General features: G+C 34.8%; 1 pseudogene; it reads left to right on the top strand.

Moving 5' to 3' along the window:
* LOC149571134 (uncharacterized) overlaps nt 1-25,857 on the top strand; it is a 158,234-nt pseudogene that overhangs the window by 128,314 nt on the left and 4,063 nt on the right.

Here is a 25,857-nt window from a genome sequence, read left to right as displayed (position 1 = left end):
ATAATTCTGTTAATATTAGGAGAATAGCAATCAGTAATCTTAGTATGCGCAAGAGCTAAGGAAGTTTCAAATGATGTGTAGTGGGGGACATATTCTTGAGGTTTTCTTGATGATGTGGTTTAAAGGACTAAGTTTGATTCAATGTTGTATGGAAGTTACACTTGCTTTAACTAGAAGTCGTATAGAAACAGAGCATTGGAAAATAGAGTTCTAATGATCTATCACTATCTTTCATTTGAGATGTAATGAAGGTAATGCATAGATAATAGTGATAGAGAACAATCGTGTGGTGATGCTAGCATGTGCACAAGACATGGTTTTACACATGTAAAATTTTGTATAGATTGTGAGACAACAGTCTTGTTGTAATTATGAATAAATTAATTATCTTATTTTAATTAATTGGGAAAGCCTCAAGGCTGACTTAAGGAATTATTATGAAGATATAGCATAAAGAAAAGTTGCTTTCCTTGTTTGTATAGAGACTTGGATTTAGAGGATAAAGTGGAATGTAAAGTATTAGTGTGCAATGCAAGAAGGACCAGAATGTGTGTAAGTGATCCAAGGGATCATTGGATGCATAGTATGAGATCTAGTTACAAGATCTAAAGGAGTAGAATTCTAGTTGATATGATAGAGACAAAGGAAGGAAGTATATTTATGTTCTATTATTCTGTAAGGAATAATATAGAGATCATTTGGATAGTGGGTTCTTTGATCTTAACCTTGAAGTTGTTTGGGCAATGGATCCAATTGTCTTCCACTACTCCTAACAAGGTTGACAAAACTCCTAATAGGGTTGGAATCTCCTAATAGGGATTCAATGTCTCCTAACAGGGACTCATATGTACTGAATGTTGTAACAGAATCCTAACAAGGTCTATCCTCTAACAAGGAATATTTATACCAGTACATCATCTTGTGGGTACCATTCCCACCAAGGTTTTCCCTCTATCCAAGGGTTTCCCTAGTTAACATATCTGGTGTTAATTGTGTATGAGTATCTTGTTATGGTTTTAGTTCATATTATTCACATGGTTAAGTTTTCTTAATGTTAATGTTTGCGATGATAGTTGGATAACTGATTCACCCCCCTCCCCTCTCAGTTATATCAATGGACTATATATTCTAACAAACCTCTAGAAGCACAAATTTTAGGTCTGAATGAATGAAGCTCACTTTGTTAAGCTCACTTTGCATTAAATTTGAGGGGTACTAGAATGTTTATAGGACAAATTTATTATATACGTACCACTGTCGAGTCAATCCCTAGCTTAGTTTGGGCGAAATCTAAAGAATAATACCACAAAAAATAGAGGCGAGGTAGGGACACTATTACAAACCTAGATGAGGACAAAATGAAAAGAAATTGACACCACATGAACAGCCAACAACTGTTTGGTGATAGTAGGGGTTGTGTGGGTGGTGGGAGTTAACCTTGCTTTTGGAGAGGATCTATGTGCACTCACAATTGTAGCACCACCTATTTTTACTATAATTTATTTGCCTAGAAGAATCTTGACCATGAAATCTTATCAAATTTTGGGCATAAAATCTTATTAGATTTTAGTTGTAGAAAAAATTATTAAACATAGGACTTACCCTATGAAATGATTGATATGCCATCATCACAAAGTCTTGGAGTGTGAAGAAACCCTCAAATCTGTGCCATTTATGCAATATGATAAAAAAAAACTATGGAAAGGAAGTAGAGATGCATAATTAAACAAAATAATAAATCAATGAACAAGAAGGATAAAAATGTTTTAAGTGCCTCAAGATAAAAACTAAATAGAAATAAGCATTAACATAAAAACAAGCACTCACTGAGTAAAAATTGTTTAAGAGCAATAGAAATAAGCACTAACCCTTAAAAAAAATTCACTATATTCCCTCAAATTCCTTTGTAATGCATCTAATTGGCACGATTTATCTTTCCATCAAATCATTTGGTTCGCAACTCTCCAAAACCTCTATGCTTCGTCCAACTTTTGAGCATTAAAGGCATCTTATCCTTTGGAATGAATATGGCCAACCCGTGTCTTTATTTTTTATAAAATCCTTGATTCAACCAAACAGAAGAAATTAAGAATTTGCATCGAATAATTATTTTTTAAATACAACCTTTTTAACTTTAGAATATGACATTGGATTAGACAAACAATCAATTGAATAAGGGTCTACCAAAAAGAGTAGTTCCCTAATAACAAGCCTTGGGTGCAAATCAACTTTAGAATAGATTGAGTTATAATATATACTAGCAATCACATCTTAGTGTGCAATAGGTACATTGTAGAAGTATGGAAGATCGACAAAGTATTTGTCCATATGTGTATCTTTACCTCTCATTCACTCTATATCTTATTTCTCTATCTATCTATCTTTATTTATCTCCCATCCTCACTCGATTTTCATCTCTATTTCTAGCTTCCTTCTCCTTCCATATCCATCTTCTTGTCATCTCCGTCTACATACCTCTTTCTACATTCTTTTCAACTCTCTTTCTTATAGGTTTTATCCTTTGGATGAAAAATCCCTACCGAGATTGCTATTTTGAAGTCCAACATGTACATTTCTAAATAACCTAAGTATTTAAAAAAGGATGGGAAAGAATTGGTGGTAGAAGGCATCAATGCTTTTGAGGAACATGGAGCATTATAGTAGCAGCCATTATAAACTAAGATATTATTGTAGTAACTTGTGTGATTTCTTGCTAATGGGCCACTATAATGGATGACTTGTCCAAATAACTATCCTCTTAAGTTATAGGTTACACCATAGACTATAGGTCCTAAGTATTATTTGAACTAACAACATGTTCAACAAACTATGATGACTACATTCTTGTGTGGGGTTCCCATTTGAATCATTTGAATTAGAATTCTGAGCACTTTGATGTACCATGGATTCTCTTTTGTTGTTACTTTTGAGGATGTTTTGAAGTATTTTCATCTATGCTCTTCTTCATTTTCTCAATCATCTCTCTCATCATTATTAACACCTATAATAAGAATTGCTTGCACAATTCAAAACCTTTGTGGTTTCCAACAATACCACTCCTCTATCTGACTAGACTCCCGTTCACCACTTCTATAAATGGATTGGTCTTATTTTTCACTCCAAATCCTACTCTTTATTTTCTATCAGTTTATCTCAAATGAGTTTATTTGACAACATTTCTCGTGTGTTGGGAATCTCTCTTCTCTGAGATCCCTTGATCTCTTGGGTAATTACCTCACTATGCTTGCCACTCAAAGATTGACTATGCTTGTTACTCAAGCATTAACTGCACTTAGTGTAGTGTATGCAACAACTTGGTAATCATAGGTCCCCATCTCACATGAGGTGTTATCTATTAGGTAATTCTTGGTGAGATGGTTCACATATTTCAATCTCTTAGCTCTTCACATTGCTCACCTTATATGATCACTATTCTACAACAAAACCTTATTCTAGAATGACACTTTAAACTATACATGCTTTATATAGGAATTTACATAAAATGGTAAATTAGGAAAGAAAAGAAACCTAATCAAGCCTTGTAGACATAATGAATACAAGGTAATAGAGGAACAATAGGGCTTTTGGGTTGTCCATGTGTTGCTATTAGGGGAAGTGAGGAGTAGCATTACATGCTTTTTATTACACTTAAATTTGAGCTCATAGAAGAAATTAAACAATTGATATAAAAATCAATTATAGTAGTCATTTATTTCAGTTAATAGTATGTAAAATATTTTTATTAAGAAACTATATTATTTTCAAGTTCATTTTATTTTAATAAAATATACTTCTAATCCTGTATAAAAAAATTATTTACCATAAAATAGAAAAAATAACTCTCAATTCCTAATTTACAATCTAATTTCCAAATTTTTTTTCCAAAACAAACATATGCAGAACTAATGTAATATATGTGCAACTAATAGCTCTAGCATTCCCCATTGTAGGAGATGTATGTAAAGTTTAAGGGAGGGGGACAAGGAGGTAGAGGGGGGATGGGTGGGGAGAGTGAGCTATAAAAATTGAGATATGAAATGAGATAGCTATAAAGGTCTAAGAAGACAAAGAGGGGGAGGAATGGATGGATAGGGAGAGGTAGATGTGTATAGAGTAGAGGAGGAGAAATGAGGATAATGGTAAAGATGGAGCTAGGATTGAGTAAGAACAATTGATAGAGAGATAGAGAGAGGTACACCTTTCCATATTTATTTGTATTTCCCTACACCTCTTTCCATATTGACCTCTTGATCTATCTCTATATATCTATCTTTTGTTCTTATATTGCTTTCATTATATATCTATCCCTTTTTTCCTCTACATATCTCTCGTCCATATTCATGTTCACCTCTATATTTGTCTTGGTCTTACTCTTGCGTCCCCAACCCCTCCTCCCCTTCCTCTCTCTATATTTCATACATAGCATGATTTTATTGATAAACAAATAAGTTACAAATATTTGGTTTTGTCCTCTCAAAACAGTAGACCGAAAATGGAATGTATTTTGTGTAATGTGTAGGAGTTTCATACAGTAAAATTGAATGGCCATATAATCTCCACGCTGTACCATTCAAAGAGCAGCACTTCTCTGCCCGACTGGACTCACCTTCACCTGCCAATATAATTCTCACTCTGTCCATTCAATTAATTTAGCTCAAACAGGTATAGATGGCACCGTTTCTCCAGTGCTAGGAAATATTTCCTCTGTCCGATCCATACATCTTTCCCACACTGGACCCACAGTAGCCTCACTGGTGCCATTTCAACTCAAAAGTCATAAAGTGATCTTGTCTGCAGTAAATCCGTAAATCGGTAAGCATGCCGCCGGGAGGCCAGACTCGTCGGAGGACTGGCTGTCGCCGGTTACCTTGGATTATTCCCGGTGATTTTTGGCGGGGGATAGCTCCGGAAGAAAAGTCGCGTACAGCGTGGCACTGCGAGTTGCTGACGTGGACGTCAGGCCGTTGGTGGTGAAGGCGGTGATTTGCATTCACCCCTTCTTATGGGGTGAGGAGTTGACCGAGTCAGAGAAAAGAGGAGAGGCGTTAAAGTCTGTGCAGACGTGTAATGTCTTTTGCAGTACAACTCTGCCCGTGGGGTCCACCAACGACCATCCTTTCTGTAACCCGGCGGTTTCGCCCCTGAAAGCTGGTTTGAAGTTACCGCCGGTTTTGGTATGAAGTGCCCCTCAAAGCGGGAAAAGATTTTTTCAAAGAGAGAGGCGTAATGTTTTATGAATATTTGAGGTGGTTTGGACAGGGGGCCTAAATTGATGGAAGACGAAGGTGGGGTCCACGGTTACCCAATCCTGCATCCTAAGTATGAAGGCACTCCATGTTTTATCCATCAGATTTTAGATTACACTAGCACTTGTACCTGTAAGAGGTGTTGGCCCCTGATTTAACAGAATTTGAACAACCAAGTATGCGAGCCAAGAATGCGTCTATGGGCAGCTATCTCCAATAATGGACACGATTTACCAAGAACCTGGGCCAACTATAAGGCTACACTCCTTCACTTCAAGCTCTGCAAAACCTAGGCGGGTAAACCTCTTAAGATCTAATTATGTGGCCAGTGCAATGAGCATAATCAAGATCTAGAATAATAGATGAAACCCTTAAAACTTCTATACTTAACCGAGAAATCACAATCATGGAATAGCTAATAGCATAACTCATGAAACTGGTAAGCTAAGTGTGGGTTAAACTTTGAATAACTTTCAACATAAAAGGAAAAATTGATTTAATATGTTAATAACAACAAGACTCGGGTATGAGCAACAAAACTTAATGATCTTATCTCTTATCGGTGCCTCATCTATTGGGCAATTACATGAATTATAACCATACATCTTCTGGAAATCTGTGACATAATTTCTACATCAAGATCTCTAATCTATCTTTCACCTTGTGAATAGACATCTGCATCAATGTGAACCTCATACTCAGACTATCCTGTCACGAAATCTGCAAACACTGTGATAAACACCAAGCAATTACGTGGCTCTTTGTTCCACTAGCAAGACATTTCAACCACATACAATTCTAAGCAAATTGTAACCTAATTTATGCTCTTTGTTCACAAACTATAAAAGATTGCAAATCCATGACCAGGAGACAAGATTCAGATTGAACTTAAAACCCTTTGCTGTGTTTTATTCATTCTCCTTGAAAACCAATACATGAAAGATGTACAAGAATACTTCACAAATCACCTAACAAACAAGAACTATCTGCATAAAACATAAATGGTTGTTCAATACAAGAGAGAATGCTGGGTGTGTGGCTTTTACAGCCTGAGCAGAGCTCCTAGAACTGGAAATTGAAAACCAACCAACAACCTTTTCCAAAGAAGAAGAAAGAATATTTATGAAGAGGACAATTTTCAGATTGAATTTGCAATTGACATGTGTCCCTTCAGAATTTTCCCTCAAGAGGCTGAAAATAATCTCTCTACCTTCTCTCCTCAACTACTAGAATCAAAAATCTCCATCATTTGATTTCCAAAAGCAAGAACTATGTGAGATCTTTGATTCAACATTACAACTAATTTTGATGCCAAAGTGAACTCATGGTAAAAGTGAAAAATTAGTTAAAATGGCCTCAAGAAGCCAATATAATCTTTTCCAAATTGTTTCTTCCACATTCAGGCTTCAAAAGGTCTTCAAATCTGTCCTTTAACCAATTCTAATGATCAATAATGAAATTTGCTTGATCTACTAAGAATGCCCTGGGAATCACAAATTGGCCTAAAGTGTGAACCGGTGAGCACCTGTGCAAAAATTGACCTTAGAAATGGAAAATTTAGATCTTCTTGATTCCGATGGTATATTGGAACACCTATTTTGAGCAAAAATTGAGCCTGTTATGCCCTTCTGAAGTTCGGGCTCCCACCTCCATGGTTTGCATAATATTTTGCAAAAATTTAAACTTTTCCCAAAGTTTAAACTATACAAAATTTTAGACATTTATTTAAAATATGTCTTGCATGCGATTCTAAGAAAAAATAACTTTTTTAATGAAATTTGAAATTTGAAATTTCCTTCAAAATCCCCATCCAAGTCAAACTTGGTTGAATGACCTATATACGTGGTGAGTTCTGATTGGCTTCTTTTATGCACAGTTGTCAAACCCCTCCAACTAGGCACCACGTGTCAACATCTGATTGGTCTTTTGTTTTGCCACCTCATTGTGCCATGTCACTATGCCACCTGGATGCCACATCATATTCACTATGTCGCAATATTAACTGGCGTGCAACTTCACCTTAGCGACATAGCGAATACCCTCAGATCTGCCATATGGCATGATCTGGTGCCATCTGATCATGATCCACCACATCATCGCCATCCTTGGAATTCATGCTACGTGGCACCTTGCGATTGGTTTGATGATCGCCACATCATCTCCTCCTTACTGCTCACACTCTCTGGTTGCCACTTGTCACTCACTGGTTTGTGCTATGTATCCAAGCGGGACCCACGTGCTCATTTTACCTTCACCGGATTTTTCAGTTTGTCGGCAATTTGCTATGTCGCTACCGAAAAACCTTGGATTTTCTGGCTAGTGACATTGTGAATTGCCTAATTTTGGAGTTTTCTGGCGGCAACCTCAATTTGTGTGCTCTTCTAAAATTACGACTAGGCACCTCACCAGCTGTCTTCCACATCCGGCATACAAGGGGCCCACCTCTTTCTTCACTGACTTTAAAAGGCGTGTCTCTTTAAGACACTTGCTATATGACTGCCGGAGTATTTGAAGATTAAAAGTTGATCCTGCACAGGCAATGTGTGATATTTCATTATATGGAAACTCTTCTTTGTCTGCACAAATCTACTCAAAGCATGGATTTCCTTCAATGCATTTTTGTTTGGAGCTTTAGTTATACATCCCCATGACTCATGTTCTATCCTCTAGCATGTATCAATGGCATCTTCCTTTCCAACTTAGCGTGGGTCTTTTCTTTAGTCGACGACTTGCTTTAGATGCGTGGGCTATCCTTGCTCCATTTCATGGCATGGACTCCAATATTTACATGCTGCCTTTTGTCTTTTCTTCCGTGTGTTGTTCCTTCATTTATGTGCGGCTCCTCCCTTGTTCGCTGGTTTACACTTGGTGTTTTGTATGACTTTTCTTTGGCATTCATGTGCCTTACTATGAATTTCCCTCAATCTTACTCTCTTTAGCGTGAGCTGCCCTTAGCCTAGAACCATGCTTTATCAAAGCAAAAACTCCTCCTTATCTAGCTACGTCTTCTTCTGCTATATGTGTGGAGTGCCCTTTTAATTCCTTTTGTTCAAAATTGCTGCTTGTTTTGGCATGTTTTGTTGGAGCTCCCCTGCCTCATATTTTCTTCCCTTAACGTGTGCTTTCTCCTTACTTGCGCTTTCTCTCTTGTTTTATTAATCTACAAGCTCCACTTCCAATGCGTGTGCTTGCCTTTATGCTTTTCTCCCTTGCGTATGGGCTTTTTTCTTGACTCTCATGCCTACCCTTTTTTCTTCTTAAGTGCTAGGCGAGTGTATTGTCCTTTTCAACATGGGATCTCTATTTCTTTTCCTACGTGGGTGACTTCTCCTTTATCGACGTAAGAGTCCTTTTAGCCTATGGATTGCCCGCTTCTACTGCCCTGTGGCTTGGTCTTTTTGAGACTTCTCGCTTGCGTGGGCTTTTCTAAACATTTGCGTGAGTGCTCTCTCAATTGAGCTCCTACGGCTTTTAAGTCTCTACTCTATGTCCTTTTCCTCTAGCTCAGGCCTCTATTATGGCGGCTCCCATTCAAATTCACAGGCTTCCTTGCCCCTTTGACGGAAAGCATAAATATGCTCTTATTGGAAAGAAATCATTGTAAGATCAATAGTATTTCTACATGCACAATGTTGACCTTTTCCAAGTAATAAAGAATGATGAGCTCTACTAGACTGCTAGAGCAGTTCAACCATTGATCATCATTGTCAGTAGAGATCTAAACCAAGGAGGTAGAATTGGCTTCATTAAGGAATGAATAGCACTAGATCTAGATAATAATAAACTACATAGGGAAAGTATTGGCATTTTCCTCTTAAATTTTATCCCCAACCATATTCAGAGGGGTCATTCAACTTTGCATAAGTTGCCAAACTTTCTCATCACCATCACTAGTAGAAATGCTTTCCGGACATCAATTTCATCAAAATTACTACTCTTTCGATGTCAATATGCTACAAGACTTTCGAGTCATTTGTTTAAGAGTCACATTTTAAAGCTTATTCATAGTCTAAGCCACATTCCTCCAATGTTGGTCCATCTCATTTGGCAATGAATGGATTAATCTGGACCAGTATGAGGGAGAATACAAATGCAAGTAGAATGGACCACACAACGACAATTGTTGGTGTCTTGTTCCATCTCCCCATCAAACCTTTTGGGAAAGGATACAAATGCACAATCACCCAAAAGGAAAAAGACAATTTTCCAAAGAAAGGGCCCTCTGATTCCAAGTCAATATCTATGCAATCAGATGAACTTAGTCAGGTCCCAAAGTGGATCCAACTAAAAAAAAATTCGTTTCCAAACAACTAAATTCTCAAACTGACCTATTATTCTTTTGAAATTGATTTGATCAAAATTCAATCGCTGAACCATTCGTTAAAACTCATTTTACCACTTTATCTGCAAACTGTCAATTTCATGTCAAAGGGTCTTTTGACTGGCCTTAAAAACTAACCAAAACACCTTATCAGACTCTAAAAGATAGCACATTGATTCTCTGTTCTGCATACTTTTACCCCGCCAAATCTCATCTCATGACAAATTCTCAGTCAAAAGATATTGATTTTTGAAGTTGACCTCTTAGAATTACCTGCAAGTAAACATGTCAAAAAATAACAAATCGTGTTTGGAATCGGCTTCAAAAATTGGGTAAACTGACACATGCGAAGACACAAATTGGGATGTTGGTTCATTGTCATGAGGAGAATATGGATCTACAATTTGGGCTCATGATGAATAATTGGACGCAAACGACAAGCAGTTGAAGTGGGCTACTCAGAATTTGATGACTGGAAGCAATGGTAGAAAAGCAATTTTTTGCAAATGGAATTGCCCTAGAAAAGTGTGCAGACAGATTTGTCAAGACCTAAAAACTGGTGCACTTGAAGTATTTTTAGAGTACAAGATAGTGGTACAATCCATTTGATCTCACCTATCACGGATTAGGACTTATAACATCTCGAACAGGGGTTCCAACAAATTTGCATATGCTAACACAAGTAAAAAGTTAGAAATTGCGTTTAGAATCATGCTTGAAAACTGATCAAACAGATTCATCATGAGCTGAAACTTGAAACATAACAAGTCTCTAACCTCTACAATGTAACACAAAAAGAATTTTAGCATTTTATTCAATTGGGTTAGAGTTCTAACTTGTCAAATAGGGCTTCCCAAAATTTTGAACATTTCATATCAGCATGACATTGATAACTTACCAACTTTGAGGGATTCAAAACCTAGGTAAACAAACTCAAAATGACTCAAAATCTAAAAAATAGGCTCTCAGGTATGGACACTAGACATTTCCAAAGTGGTGAGTCATGAAACAATACTAGGTGCAAGATATTTAGTTGCAAAAATAGGCTCCTATCGTTGTTTGACACCTAAGCAAAAATGTAGAATTAACAAATGCTCAAAACAAGACTTCACGGAATGGCTCGAAATGACAAATTAACTTCATGAAACACATAGATGCACTAAATTAAAGGTATTAGAAATATTAAACATCTCACAAGACTCAAAGGTACAGTCGGGTACACATGCATTAAAAGCATTTATAGAACTTAATTTCTTCAATGGTACTCAAAATTGGGGCTACAATTTTGAGTGCCAACAGTGGCTCTATCTAGGGATGCATGTTCGTTGCGGGCATGGAAAGGATTCAGATCTCTGGAAGAAGTGAACCACTCCCAAAGGTTCTCTTGAACAACTTTATTGAAAGCAAAAACAACTACCTCTATTATGTACAAGCGATGACCCCAGGTCACCAAACTTCAACAAAAACCTTTACCTTAGTCAAATACCTGATTTTCATTTACATTCTCATGAGGTAAGCGAGAAATATCATTCATTTCAGTCTCACCAATTAGATCAACATTCTGAGTCAACTCACTTGGCAAGATTGAATCTACATCTTCATTTTCATAATGCACACAAAAAATAGCTTCATTCTCAATCACTTGCTCATTATGAAAGTTTTGATCAGCATGCTTAAAAATATCAGACTCAAACTGAAAACTCTCTTCATCAAATGAATCGTGCATGCTATCAAACTTGAATATGAAGGCTTCATACTCAGCTTGGGGAATAGGATCACACATACCTTGAAATTGTGTTTCCTTATGCATAACTAGAGGATACTCAAATGAACACTCTGACTTGTACTCATATGTATCATCAATGTCAGAATTTGTAACTAATCTGGGATCTTCAAATGGTTCTTTAGAATCAACAAATAGATTAGTCTTCACATTAGAAAGCTCATCATAAAACTCATTGCAAGGTGCATACTAATTTTTATTAACAACCTTGTCAAACACCTTGTTATTCATATCATGAGATGCAATCTCATCAATACTTTCACCATTACACTTAGAAGAAGAACCATCTGACCTCTTACAACAGTAGGATAAAGTATCATCATTAAGCCCATCCTCAATCAAATCTGAAAATACCATATCTTCTTCGAACAAGGGGTTGATAACTCCATGTAGTGATCCTTGTTGAAGATCTTGAAAAAACATAAGCTGATCAACATCAAACTCCTCACCATATAACGGGTTAGCGAAAACTTTAAAACCATTTCTAACATCACTATCATGGACATTTTTAGCATGTGAAGAAAAATCAGAGCTATATGAAGACTCCTTTTCTTCTCCATCAACAGAGCATATAGAAATTAAATCAATGCTATTCTCATTGTCTTCATCAAGGTAATTCAAATGTCTTGCAAACAAATCAATATTTATCTTACCAATAGGTGTTGATGCTTCAATCTTAGAATCACTTGTATGTTGACTATCACTACTTGCATCCTTAAGACATTCTTCTACATAATTAGGCAATCCATTCTTATAAACAACCTCTCTATCCTTGTATTGTGTATACAACCTTTCTTCACAACTTTCAAACTCAAGCAGACTTGTATAACTCAGAAATGGAACATTACTTTCAGAGTTAGAAATAATGCTCATACCTTTACTTACATTAGAGCACTCACTTCTATCATTGTTGTCTTCTTCCCAACTTGCATCTGATTCACATGAAGATGAACATACACTATGAATTTCCTCTCCTTGACTTTAGTAACAACTCTCATCATCAACTTCATATGACGCTTCTTCACAATATGCCGAATCAGCAAATTCACCCTCATCACTTGAGGCATAACGCTTAGCTTCTTTGTCCTTGTACTGAGATGAATACCTTTTCTCTTCATAGTTTATAACACTCTCAACAAGAGGGATATTATCAGTAGGAGAAAAAAAAAAAGAATTTATTTCTTGCATATGTAATTGATCAAGTGAAGTGATTTTATCATCTATTGCTGTAATACTATAAACACATGCACTATTTTCAACAAGGAGAGAATCAACTCTTCTTTGCAACAAAGGGTCTTCATCCACACATGTTTGTAATTCTGAAATTTCAACAAGATATCTTACAACAACAGGGGTACACCTTCTTATAACTCTATATTTTAGATTGCATTCAACATCCATTGCAATTTCAAAAGCCTAATATAGACTTTGTGGTTGTTTATCCCTCAACAAGAAACCCATGTTCTGGCCCAATGCACAAAAATAAATAACTAAAAAAATTTGATCATGGGGCCTACAATTTTCAGGGATATCCATTAATGTTTTAGAAAATCTACTATTAAATCCTGGGATCAACTCATCTTGTTCAATCTGAATTTCCATCAATCTATCCAACATTAATTTTATATCTACCCATCCATCAAATTGTTCAATGAAAGATGAACTTAACTCATCCCATGAAGAAATTGAAGCTATAGGCAAGCATGAGAACCAATATCTTTCATCTCCTTTTAGATTCTGCGCAAACAACTGCATCCATAGATCTTCATGGCACACATCAAAGTCATACATCAAGTCGAAAAAGTCTTGGACATGCTTCTTTGCTAACTGGGACTGGTTCCTATTAAACTTTGGTAAACACCCTCTGATTCCATCACGGACCTTATTTGGGAAACAAGGTATGCCATCATAACAAAATGAAATGTATCCTTTGATAAAAAAATTCATATGAACATCCATTGCTAGTTGCAACTTTTGTACTTATACATTTAGTAATTTTCAAAACCAGTAACAGAACATCTATGCAATTATAAGTAAGTTTCTCTTATCACTTAACTAATTTGACATTCTTCACACATATGTCCTTCTTCTAATGAAAAAATCATTTAATAAGGACCATGTGAACACGTAGAACACTGAATGGAGAATACCTGGAATGTCTTGGCTAAATGTTGTTGATTATTTCACAATTGACTGCAATCTAAAACAAAGCTTCACATCTCAGGTTCTTTCAAACACAAAGTTTCCACCTCCTTTCAGAGGACATAAAATTTAATCACTGGTCTTTTACTGAAACATCACCAGATTCTGAGGATTCCTAATAGCAAAGTCACACATATTTTTCAAAAACATGTAACCAACAACAAACTCCAGGTAATATACTTTCAAATCTATAAACAACTATCAGATTATTATACTTAAGAGACTCTTCCCCAAACTAAAAATAGCAAGACTCTAGGATTCTCTTAATGGTAACCTTATTTCTTCCCTAGTAGAGTCACCATTTTGTTGGCTCCTGATTTAAAAAAATTTGAACAACCAAGTATGCAAGGCAAGAAAGCATCTATGGGAAGCTATCTCCAATAATGGACACAATTTACCAAGAACCTGGGCCAACTATAAGGCTACACTCCTTCACTTTAGGCTCTACAAAACCTAGGCAGGTAAAACTCTTAAGATTTGATTATGTGACCAGTGCAATGAGCATAACCAGGATCTAGAATGACAGATGAAACCCCTAAATCTTCTATACTTAACCGAGAAATCACAAGCATGGAATAGCTAATAGCATAACTCATGAAACTGGTAAGCTAAGTGCAGGTTAAACTTTGAATAACTTTCAACATAAAAGGGAAAATTGATTTAATATGTTGATAACAACAAGACTCAGGTATGAGTAACAAAACTTAATGATCCTATCTCTAATCGGTGCCTTATCTATTGGCCAATTACATGAATTATAACCATACATCTTCTAGAAATTTGTGACATAATTCCTACATCAAGATCTCTAATCTATCTTTCACCTTGTGAATAGATATCTGCATCAATATGAACCTCATACTCAGACTATCCTATCACGAAATCTGCAAACCCTGTGATAAACACCAAGCAATTATGTGGCTCTTTGTTCCACTAGCAAGACATTTCAACCACACACAATTCTAAGCAAATTAGAACCTAATTTATGCTCTTTGTTCACAAACTAGAAAAGATTGCAAATCCATGACCAGGAGACAAGATTCAGAATGAACTTAAAACCCTTTGCTGTATTTTATTCATTCTCCTTGAAAATGAATACATGAAAGATGTACAAGAATACTTCACAAATCAACTAACAAACGAGAACTATCTGCATAAAACATAAATGGATATTCAATATAACAGAGAATGTTGGGTGTGTGGCTTTCACAACTTGCGCAGAGCTCCTAGAACTGTAAATTGAAAACCAACCAACAACCTTTTTCAGAGAATAAGAAAGAATATGTATGAAGAGGGCAATGCCTGAATTGAATTTGCAATTGACATGTGTCCCTTCAAAATTTTCCCTCAAGAGGCTGAAAAGAATCTCTCTACCTTCTCTCCTCAATAGCTAGAATAAAAAATCTCCATCATTTGGTTTCCAAAAGCAAGAACTATCTAAGATCTTTGATTCAACATTATAACTAATTTTGATGCCAAAGTGAACTCACAGTAAAAGTGAAAAATTAGTTAAAATGGCCTCAAGAAGCCAATATAATCTTTTCCAAATTGTTTCTTCCACATTCAAGCTTCAAAAGGTCTTCAAATCTGTCCTTCAACCACTTCTAATGATCAATAATGGAATTTTCCTTATCTACTGAGAATGCCCTCAGAATCACAAATTTTCCTATAGTGTGAACCAGTGAGCACCTGTGTAAAAACTAACCTCAGAAATGGAAAATTTAGATCTTCTTGGTTTCGATGGTACATTGGAGTGCCTATTTTGAGCAAAAATTGCACTTGTTATGCCCTTTTGAAGTTTGGGCTCCCAACTCCATGGTTTGCATAATATTTTGCAAAAATTTAAACTTTTCCCAAAGTTTAAACTATACAAAAGTTTAGACATTTATTTAAAATTTGCCTTGCACGTGATTCTGAGAAAAAATAACTTTTTTAATGAAATTTCCTTCATAATCCCCATCCAAGTCAAACCTAGTTGATTGACTTTGATACATGGCAAGTTCTGATTGGCTCCTTCCATGCACAGTTATCAGATCCCTCCAACTAGGTGCCATGTGTCAACATCTGATTGGTCTTCTGTTCTGCCACCTCATTGTGCCATGTCACTATGCCACCAAGATGCCACATCATATTCAATATGTTGCTATATTAACTAATGTTACCTTAGTGACATAACGAATACCCTCAGATCTACCATGTGGCATGATCTGGTGCCATCTGATCATGATCTACCACATCATCACCATCCTTGGAATTCATGCCACATGGCACCTTGCAATTGGTCTAATGATCACCATATCATCTCTTTCTTACTGCTCACACTCTCTGGTTGCCACTTGTCACTCACTGGTTTGTGCTCTGTATCCAGGTGGTATCCACATGCTCATTTTACCTTTGCCAGATTTTTGAGTTTTTTGTATGTCACTACTAGAAAACCTTGGATTTTTTGGCTAGCGACATGGAAAATTGCTAGATTTTGGACTTTTCTAGCGGCAACCTCAATTTGCATGCTCTTTTAAAATTATGACTAGGCACCTCACCAGTTGTCTTCCACATCTGACGTGCAAGGGGCCCACCTATTTCTTCATTGCCTTTAAAAGACGTGTCTCTTTAAGACACTTGCTATATGATTGCCAGAGTATTTGAAGATTAAAAGTTGATCCCACATAGACAATGTGGGATATTTTCTTATATGGAAACTCTTCTCTATCTGCACAAATATGCTCAAAGCATGGATTTCCTTCAATGCATTTTTGTTTGGAGCATTAGTTATACATCCCCATGATTCCTGTTCTATCCTCTAGCATGCATCCATGGCATTTTCCTTTCCAACTTAGCATGGGTCTTTTCTTTAGGGGCTGGCTTACTTTAGATGCATGGGCATTCCCTACTCCTTTTGATGGCATGGACTCTAGTATTTACATGCTACCTTTTGTCTTTCTTCTAGATGTAATGTTCATTTATGTGGGGCTCCTCCCCTATTCACTAGTTTACACTTGGCATTTTGTGTGACTTTGCTTTGGCATTCATGTCCTTAGCGTAGAACCATGCTATATAAAAGAAAAAACTCCACCTTATCTAGTTACATCTTCTTCTGCTATATGTGTGGAGTGCCCTTTTAACACCTTTTGTTGAAAATTGCTGCTTGTTTTGGCATGTTCTGCTGGAGCTCCCCTGCCTCACATTTTCTTTCCTTAATGTGCGCTTTCTCCTTACTTGCACTTTCTCTCTTGTTTTATTAATCTGCAAGCTCCACTTCCAATGCGTGTGCTTGCCTTTACACTTTGCTCCCCTACGTATGGGCTTTTTTCTTGACTCTCACGCCTACCCTTTTTTCTTCTTAAATGCTAGGTGAGTGTATTGTCCTTTTCAACATGGGATCTCTGTTTCTTTTCCTATGTGGGTGACCTCCCCTTTGTCAACGTAAGAGTCTTTTTAGCCTGCAGATTGCCCCCTTCGACTACACTACAACTTGGTCTTTTTGAGACTTCTTGCTTGATGGGCTTTTCTAAACATTTGCATGAGTGCTCTCTCAATTGAGCTCTTGTGGCTTTTAAGTCTCTACTGCATGTCCTTTTCCTCTAGCTTGGGCCTCTGTTATGGCAGCTCCCAATCAAATTCATGGGCTTCCTTGCCCCCTTGATGGCAAGCATAAATATGCTCTTATTGGAAAGAAATCATTGTAAGATCAACAATATTTCTACATGCACAATGTTGACCTTTTCACCAAGTAATAAAGAATGATGAGCTCTACTAGACTGCTAGAGCAGTTCAACCATTGATCATCATTGTCAGTAGAGATCTAAACCAAGGAGGTAGAATCAGCTTCATTAAGGAATGAGTAGCACTATCTAGATAATAATAAACTACACTAGGAAAGTATTGGCATTTTCCTCTTAAATTTTATCCCCAACCATAATCAAAGGGGTCATTCAGCTTTGCATAAGTTGCAAAACTTTCTCATCATCATCACTAGTAGAAATGCTTTCCAGACATCAATTTCATCAAAATTGCTACTCTTTCGATGTCAATATGCTACAAGACTATCCAGTCATTTGTTTAAGAGTCATTTGTTTAAGAGTCATATTTTAAAGCTTATTCATAGTCTAAGCCACATTCCTCCAATGTTGGTCCATCTGATTTGGCAATGAATGGATTAATCCAGACCCATACGAGGGAGGATACAAATGCAAGTAGAATGGACCACATAATGACAATTTTTGGTGTCCCATTCTATGTCCCCATCAAACCTTTTAGGAAAGGATACAAATGCAAAATCACCCAAAAGGCAATTTTTTTTTTCCAAACAAAAGGCCCCCTAATTCCAGATCGATATCTATGTAATCAAATGAACTTAGTCAGGCCCCAAAGCGGGTCTGACTAAAAAAAACTTTGTTTCCAAACAATTGAATTGTCAAACTGACCTATTAGTCTTCTAAAATTGATTTGATTGAAATTCAATCGCTAAACCATCCGTTAAAACTCATTTTACCACTTTATTTGAAAACTATCAATTTAATGTCAGAGGGTCTTTTGACTAGCCTTCAAAACTGACCAAAACACCTGATCGAGCTCTAAAAGTTGGCACACTAATTCTTTGTTCCATATACTTTTACTCTGCCAAATCTTGTCTCATGAAAAATTCTCAGTCAAAGGATATTGACTGTTGAAGTTGACCTCTCAGAATTACTTGCAAGTAAACATGTCAGAAAAGAACAAATCACATTTGGAATTGGCTTTGAAAATTTGGTAAACTGACACATGGGAAGATGCAAACTAGAGCGTTAGTTCACTATCACGAGGAGAATATGGATCTACAATTTGGGCTCATGAAAAATAAATGGTCGCAAATGGTAAGCAGTCAAAGTGGGCTACTTAGAATTTGATGGCAGGAAGCAATGGTAGAAAAGTAGTTTTTTACAAATGAAATTGCCCTAGAAAAGTGTGTAGACGGATTCATCAAGACTTAAAAATTGACACACTTGAAGTATTTTTAGAGTACAACATAGTGGTACAATCCATTTGATCTCACCTATGGATTAGGAGTTATAACATCCTGAACAGGGGTTCCAACAAAGTTGCATATGTTGACACCAGTGAAAAGTTAGAAATTGCATTTGGAATTGCATTTGAAAACTGATAAAAAAAATTCGTCATGAGCTAAAACTTGAAACATAACAAGTCTCTAACCTCTACAATGCAATGCAAAAGGAATTTTAGCATTTCATTCAACTAGGTTAGAGTTATATCTCATCAAATAGGGCTTCCTAGAATTCTGAACATTTCATATCAGCATGACATTGATAACTAACCAACTTTGAGGGATTCAAAACCTAGGCAAACAGAATTGAAATGACTCAAAATCTGAAACATAGGCTCTTAGGTATGGACACTAGACATTTCCAAAGTAGTGAGTCATGAAAAAATACTAGGTGCAAGATATCTACTTGCAAAAATACACTCGTATTGTTGTTTGACACTTGAGCAAAAATGTAGAATTAACAAATGCTCAAAATAGGACTTCATTGAATGGCTCAGAATGACAATTTAACTTCATGACACACATAGATGAACTAAATGAAAGGTGTTAGAAACATTAAACACCTCATAGGACTCAAAGGTACAGCTAGGTACACATGCATTAGAAGTGTTTATAGGACTTAATTTCTTCAATGGTACTCAAAATTGGGGCTACAATTTTGAGTGCCAACAAGAGGTTCAAGGGATAAGCCAATAGTGCATTTTATGAATATATTATCATTATATGAAATTGCATAGATTATTAATGGGTGAAACATATTTTTCTTATGATATATATGATATTTTGTCATGGAACAATATTGGCTAGGGTGGTCCTAAAGTGCTTAAGAACAATGGTATTTTAGAAGTTGAATAGTAGTTTACAATAGAATAGTAAATTTGTATGTAAGTAAAAGTAAGTGTGCCAAATTTGATGATACAATATTTTTATATGGGTATAACTTGTAGGATAACCCATTAAAATTGAGGAGTGCAAATATTTGGAGTACATTAGTAAAAAATTCCAATATGAGGATTGTTATTAGCTAGATGTTGAAGAGTTAGTATCAGCTATAAGAGTTAGTAGGCATAAACATTCAATGCTTTTGAAGAGTTAATATCGGCCATGTGGATTCTTATTGGGTAGATGTTGAAGAATTAGTAGGCAAATACATTCAACTCCTTTGAGTCCCAATCTTCATATGTTGAGGAGGAAATCTTTGCAATCATGTAAGATCATTGAGTTTATTAAAGATGGACAAATTTCTTATAGAGAATAAATCCTCAAAGTATTCTGGTATGCCATTACTTAGGTTGATCATTAAGGCTCCAAATATTATTGCTTAATATGTAGATGTATGTACTAGTGATATATTATAAACATTGTTTAAGAGAATGATTTATTAAGGTTGTTGATGGCTATATAAAGTTACTTTGAATCATCAAGTGGAATTTTTCAAGAAATGCCTGAAATGTTTTTACCAAAGAATAGTCTTTTCTTAAAACTAACATTTTCTAATTAAGATTGATAGCTTTGGATGAAATGCCAAGCTTTTAGATTGCATTCATTAATGGCTCTATAACCTTAAAAATGGAGATCAAGACCATGCTTTTCCTCAGTGATAGGAATATATTGATATAATCCTCATTCCATTTCAAGAATGAATGGATCTAAGCTCTAAAAACCAAGTAATAATGAAACTACCATATTATTTAGTTTAGTTATTAATTTGTTGCACTTGCAATGCAACTCTCACATAGTTAGTGACATTTTTTATTTATTTATAAAATAGTTTTGTTTTGGATATTTAAAAAAAGATCTAAGTTGATACTCGATACTAATTAATAATTAGTATTATGTATCCAAATGGTAAAAGCACCCAACTCATAATTACGAAGTCATAATTTCAATTGCTGTTGGATGCACAATAAATAGTTATTGTGCTCTGTTTGCAATAACTATAACTTTTAAGAAAATATAATAACATTTTGTGTCCACCATTTACAAAATCTCTGGCTTGATTTTCTAATGAATTATGGTTTCTTATTTTATAGTTCTTTCTAGAATTTTATTGAACAAATGTGATAATTATCTAAATTGAAAGTCTGATTTTCTTAGCTTGTCTATTTTCTATTTTTCTTTTTTCACAACATTGATTTACTTGGTATCCTTGCCAATTGGTCTTTGTTCTCAATTTCTGAAACATTTTCCAATAACTTAAGACAATTAGCCATAAAGCATGCCTAGAAGAAAATAGCTTGAAATAATAGAGAAAAGTCTTCAAAACTATATTGGAATTAAACTTTCAAGAGAAGGTTAAAATTTAATATTCCTTAAGTTGAATTTTAATTTATGAAATCAATTTTGTAGTAAAGTTATATAACAAGAATTACTCCTACAACTATCTCAACTATATAAAAAAATTGCGTGGCTTAAAAATTCTCTGTTTTCAATAATGGGTGTCTATGATGCATGCATTTAAAATTGTATTTTGTATGCTTTTCAAACTGTCAACATACAATGTTTCTCTTTTGATTTTGGTGCGATAGAGTAGAAATTGGTTTGGGCTACATGTATTTCTATTTCATAAAATAAATAAAAATGCAATATTGTGTGAAATGAGTTATGGTGTTGTTGTCATGTCTACATTCCTTACATTGAAAACGTAGATGTGGAGAAAGGTGAACCTACCTTTGAAGTGTTGATGCCCTCTAAAAAAATAGAATGAGGGAGATTTGGTAGTTTAGATATTCAATATTTCTATGATGGCGATTGAGGAAAAGAATAGAGATGGAGTACTTAGGTAGTGAACATTGGCATCATCAACTCTCACAACATTGAGTAGTTAATAAATTTGGATATAACTCTAATGTAATTTTTTTAAGATTGAACTAATGTAAAGATTATACAAGGGAGAGAAGTAAGAGCTATTAGAAAACTTCATAATACTTCATAATGGTTGTAATGAAAATAATAGTAAAATACAATTTTCAATTGGAATAGAAAACTAAATGCCCTAAAGAGTTTTTGAGATTGACAAGGTTCTTGAAAGTTCATTTGTTATGCATCAAATTATTTTTCAAAGAATAATAATGATGCCTCCATATATTCAAGTTTGGAATTTTTGATGGAAGTGAAGTAACCAATCATAAATATGAGCTAATTCAATAAGTAGTGGAAGAAGACAAAAGTGTTTGGTTGGATAAAATGATATGATAGTGCAAAATAAATCAAGCTTTGGTCTTAGCTGCAGTCATTGTTTGCCAATTCCATAACTTGTTGTTTGAAGATACATAAGTGGTTTTTGAAATTTATTGTCAGATAGGAAATACTTCACCAATGTAGGCATGTTTCAAATTAAAATAGAGTTCTATGGGGCCCTATACTGGAGTATGGATGTGGCAGTGCAAGAAAAAAATCAACCCCATTGTAGCTATATTCTTTATTGGTCATTCCATAACTTGCAAGTTAAACCTGCGTTTAGTGGTTTGTGAGTATTTATTGTTTGTAAGAATTTCTTGAACAAGCTATGCATCTTTTAAAATAAAATGAGAATTTTAGGGAAAGTGGCCATGTAGTTGAGTATATAGAGAACATAATATTCATTTTAAATCAAAGATTCACCTTTTAAAGTTAAGGATGTGTTCACAACAACTTGCAACATACATGTAGCTATCTTCAGAGCTTTTGGCTTTGCTATTAAGTTAAGAGAGATTTTAAATACTAGGAACATATAAGGGTGGAGGAAAATTGATTGTTTTTGAAATCAGATTGTCTTTCCATGCATACAAGAACTAACACAGAGAAAATTGGAAACCATACAACCATGTAAATCAAATTTTATAGGACACTACTACAATTTGTGTTGCACTCTACTGTTTCCCTATGTTCCACAACTTCTATTTTCCATGATTAGTAGATAGATAAATAATAAAAGAAGAGATCCAATAATAAATATGAGGTCATGGGAAATAGAAGATAGAAAAACCAATCTCACTTTACAGGAGGTCAAACTCTTAGATAGAACACCAAATCCCTAAATGCTCAGCACCGACAACTAGTCACACTAGAAAAATACATGTCAAATATAAACCAAGTTTAGCCATTAGCCAAAACAAAAAGATGAACATGTACAAATGTCAAACATTATTAAATGTTTCATCATAAAAATTAAAATTAAAAATTCAACAAAATCTACCAATGGGTGATCCCACAATAATGGGTTCCACTTTTTGACCAATTTTGACATTGAAATCAATATTTTTGAAACAAACCTCATGTTTGAGTGACTATAGCTCTAAAACTATAAATAGTTTCAAGATGACATAAAGTAGTATTTTGAGTACTCTGTTCCTACTTTGTAACCATATTTTTTAATCTAAAAAAAAATTAATTATGTCAATTTTTTCTTCTCCTTCAAAAAGTGGTACATAATAAAATTCAATTTTTTTAAAGAGTGATAGTTTGTTTGACACACAACTTTTTTTCTAGAAAAGATAATGAGGTAATTCTTTTGATGTTGGATTTTTAACATCAATATTCAGAGGATGCATTTGGTTTGATTCGATTTGGTTGAATATTGTATAGTTTATGAAGTTTTGAAGTGACACCAATTGTAATTCAAATATACATTCATTTTGACATAGATAACTTGAAGTCAATTTATCGTTTTTTATTTTTTTTGAATAGAAAGTTAACTCAATAAGCTATTTCCTAGATATTTTTCAAATTTTTTTTGACCTAATTTACTAATTTTCCTGAAGTGTCGAAGTTAGTTGATGTTCAATCAGTAATGAACCTATGATGAGTTAAACTCATATGAAAGTCTTAATGATTAAAATATGTATTATAATTATAGTCATTGGAAAGCTTGCTCCAAGCAACACATTTTGGCAATTTTTATTTTATAGTAGGAGATCATTTATCTACAATTATGGGTGTCAAAAGAGAAAAATAAATAAAAGAAAAAAGGGCCCAAAAAAATGTAATTTTGTATGTTCACAGCAAATGTAATGTTCATAGTGAACATATTACATATGTTCGCTATGAACATACTATGTATGTTTGTTGCGAACATGCGGCCGAAAAATGTTTGGCAGCCAAAAATTGAACTTGATATGTTCACGTGAACATATATAGTTCTTTGTGTTCATGCGAACATAGAAAAAGTACAAATGCTTATGTCAGCTTCAGATAGGCCAGCTTAAAAATAGTGAAGCCATACTACGAATTCGTACATTGACATTTTTATATAGTTATTGAGTGAATTTTATGTTGAGACAAGAAGTAATTTTTTATTTATATTTTTTTTAATGATTTTATAATAGAAAACAAGAAAGGAAGGAAAAAAAATATGCAAGGAAGAGATCTAATGAAGTAGAACAAAGAAATCTTCAGAAGACTATGGCACATTATCATTGAATTAAACAAGGTATGTAATTATATATATTAGTTTTTTTTTTATGATTTTGAATTTAATTATGTTTCAATCTTTTTTTTTTAATCTAATTTTATTTATTTATAAATTTGTTGTAGCCAATCAACAAGGTGAAAGAAATGTTGAAGAAGGCTTAATAGAAGTAGAAGAAGTGGAGATGGGAGAGAGGTCAGGAACACTCCCTACGGAATCTCAAAAAATGAATGTTGAAGAAGGTTCAAGATCACTTCCTACAGAGGTTTGAATAACAGAAGTTGGAGAAGAGAGAAATTGAACTTGATATGTTCACGTGAACATATATAGTTCTTTGTGTTCGCGTGAACAAAAAAAAGAAAAAATGCTTACATTAGCTTCATATAGGTCAGCTTAAAAATAGTGAAGCCATACTGAGAATTCATACAGTGACATTTTTATATAGTTATTGCACAAAATTTATGTTGAGGCAAGGAGGAAATTTTATTTTTTATGATTTTATAATGGGAAACAAGAAAGGAAGGCAAAAAAAATATGTAACGAAGAGATCTAATGAAGCAGAACAAAGAAATCTTCAGAAGACTATGGCATGTTATCATCGAATTGAACAAGGTATGTAATTATATATATTAGTCTTTTTTTATGATTTTAAATTTAATTATGTTTCAATCTTATTTTTTTATCTAATTTGATTTATTTATAAACTTGCTGCAGCCAATCAACAAGGTGAAGGAAATGTTGAAGAAGGCTTGACAGAAGTAGAAGAAGTGGAGATGGGAGAGAGGTCAGGAACACTCCCTATAGAATCTCAAACAATGAATGTTGAAGAAGGTTCAAGATTGCTCCCTATAGAGGTTTGAATAACAGAAGTTGGAGACGGGTTAGAATCTTTCCCTATAGAATCTCAAACAATGAATGTTGGTGAAGGCTCAAGATCGCTCCCTATAGAAATCCCAGTAATAGAAGTTAGAGAAGGGTCAGGATTAGGTGTAGGAATTGATATGGATGAACTCCTAAATATTGCCCAATCTGTAAAGAATGCTATTTCTCCAAAAAAATTAGATCATTTACTTAAAATGGATGTGGATAAATTGGGAAGACTTGTAGCTACTATTCAACCATTAAGTTTGTCTAAGAAAAGGTCAATGAATAAGAAGATAAGAGAAATTATGACTCAATTTGATAACACTGAAACACTTGAACAAGCTCAGTTACTTTCACTTTTTCTTACACAAAAGAAGTTGCAAGAGGCATTAAAATTGTTAGGAGTAGACACAAAATCAAAGAAGAGAAGATTTTCTAGCATGCAAACTGAAAGAATTTGGCTTAGGCCAGAATTCACCCAAGAACAAAAGAACTCAACAATAGCACACAGTAGACCAAAATAGGCAGAGTATGATTAGAATGATGATATTCATTCAATAATGGATAAAACCAACATATTATGAGTACACTAGGAGTGCCTGAATATAAAGGCCTCAGGAGAGCTTCTAGAATGCCTAGAAGTTAGCACCATGACATGTCATACAACCAGGCACATGTCCACCAGATATGGATTATCCTCCATTAAGCACAGGAATAACTGCGATGATGTGAGGATAAGACTACAATGGTGTAGCGCGGAAATCAGTGGAGTAGACAACATGTGCTAAATGAGGAGTGCGGAAAACTGTGTTGTCACCATGACAACTAAGTAAATGATGCATACTCCTGTGTTGTAGACACCATGTGCCTAATTAGAGTTGCGTAACTCAATGAGAGTTCACAATCTCCTAACTGTCTCACCTAAAATAATAATAAAATAATGCAAAATAATTAAATAATGCATTAACCTAAGTAAAACTTAAGTAAGTGTAATAAGTAAATACTTATTTA

Source organism: Cupressus sempervirens, chromosome 2 (assembly GCF_028749045.1).
Source record: "Cupressus sempervirens isolate cs-2001-9-10 chromosome 2, ASM2874904v1, whole genome shotgun sequence".
NCBI lineage: Eukaryota > Viridiplantae > Streptophyta > Pinopsida > Cupressales > Cupressaceae > Cupressus > Cupressus sempervirens.
Note: the sequence above shows the minus strand (reverse complement) of the source record. Positions and strands in the feature narration are given on the sequence as shown.